This window comes from Emiliania huxleyi (genome assembly GCF_000372725.1).
Source record: "Emiliania huxleyi CCMP1516 unplaced genomic scaffold EMIHUscaffold_528, whole genome shotgun sequence".
NCBI lineage: Eukaryota > Haptophyta > Isochrysidales > Noelaerhabdaceae > Emiliania > Emiliania huxleyi.
Genome location: NW_005198030.1, coordinates 63,134 through 65,015, shown reverse-complemented (window position 1 = coordinate 65,015; position 1,882 = coordinate 63,134).

Here is a 1,882-nt window from a genome sequence, read left to right as displayed (position 1 = left end):
TTTCGGGCGCGGTTGTTGAGGTCCTGATGAGGGCGCGGTTTCTTGAGGTCGGGGGGGGCGGCGAGGGAGAGGGGCAGCGGGGCGTGCCGCGGTGTTCGCGGCGGGAGCGGTGAAGGCGCGCACTCTACTCCGGGCAGCTTTGGTGTGTTCGCGGCAAGGGCGGTGAGCAAGGGGCGCACTGACTCCGGGCGCCTTGTGGGTGGACCTGGACTTGGACTCGTATAAAAGAATTCGCGCACGCACGACACATGCACTCTCGGATGGTCCCTCCCTTGGGTTGTCTGTTTTCTTTCTTTCTTTTTTTTCGGATGGAGTTCGAAATGTGGTCCTTGCGCGAGGGGAGCTCGATAGACTCGAGGGGCCAGGATACGCCGCAAGGAGGACGGAGTTGCGCCGAGAGGCGAAAGAAGCCGCGAGAACAAGGGACCGGCAGGCGGCGGCGTCGCAGGACGAGGCAGAAGAGAACGACGCGACAGAGGGGGAAGTGACAAGGGAGAGAACGAAGAGAGTGGGACAGCCGCGAGGTGGCATGAAGGTTGCAGCGAGAAGCGGCGAGAGACTGCGAAAAGAGATACGAGGAGGCAGACCCCTCAGGGTGGGCGACGGCTAGCGCATCACACCCTCCTCTCCTTAAAATCCCTGTGTGGTGGCGGCGTGCCGTTCTCCCATCCCTCCCTTGGGTTGTGTGTTTTCTTTCTTTCTTTTTTCGGATGGAGTTCGAAGGGTGAAAGAGCTTTCCACTGGTGTGCGACTCGTCAAAGAAACGAATCCAACTGGAGGCACTAGCGACTAGGGACATTGCGCATTGGTCACGGGCGGCCCCACCCCGAGTCCCCGACCCTGCAGGTGCAGCTGCAACCAGGCCGCCGACTTACAAGAAGAAGCCCAAATCACTGTGAGAGTCGTGATTTTCTTGTTGGTTTTCAAAAATCTCCTCTCCGACTGACCCACAAACGCAAAAACACAACAAAGCAAACGCACAACGACTGTAGACGTATAACACATGCGACATGCAATACCCCCCACAGTGTACGAGTGGTGTGAGCAACCATACAAGTACTTCTATAGCAGAGATGCCCCAAGCCTTGGCGGGCGAGGGACGTAAGAATCAAAGCCTCGAGATAGTGAGCGTCCGAGTGCTCCAGGGAGGAGAGGTTCGGACCTACTTGCTGGCCGCCTCTTGGGACCCGGCCGTCGATCCGTACAACAAGAATAGCTTGGCGACGGAGGCTGTGAATGTGCCGGCGTCGGATGGTGCGGTGACGCAGGTAGACCTGCTCCTGACGCCGGATGGAGAGGACGCCGGCTTGCCCGACAGCCCACTGGTGCTCCACACTTGGCCTGGGAGCTGATCCTGCTACGGCTTTATCTGCAGCCCGCCGTGAACCGCGTGAGGCGCTCCGTCGTCCGTGAGCGTGACTCCTTTCCACGGGACTCGGGAGCCTCAGCCCCTGCGAGGCCGTGGCCCCCATGTGCTGCAGCGCGGAACAGAAAAAGTGAATTGAGCCGAGCGACGAGTACTGACGTATGTGATGCGTAACACACCGGCTACCCCAGAGAGCGGGACGTGATAGTTAACACCGGCTACTGTGCCCCAGAGCGGGACGTGATAGTAACGTACGTCGAGTCACCCAAAAGCTCGACGGAGCATGCCCCGGGGAGCCCGGTCCAATGAGAGGTTATGTGTACTCGGTCAGAGGAGCGAACACCCATTTCATGGGACCCGTCCTGGGCGGGCGGAAATAAAGCCAAGCCAAAACTGGGGCACCGCCCCTTTGAAAGTGGGGCTTCCCTCCGCGAACCTTTTTCAATGGAAAAAAGATTTGGTGGCCCGCCCAAAAAATTCCCTTTTGGGGAAATCCAAGAAATTTTTTGCCCCCCC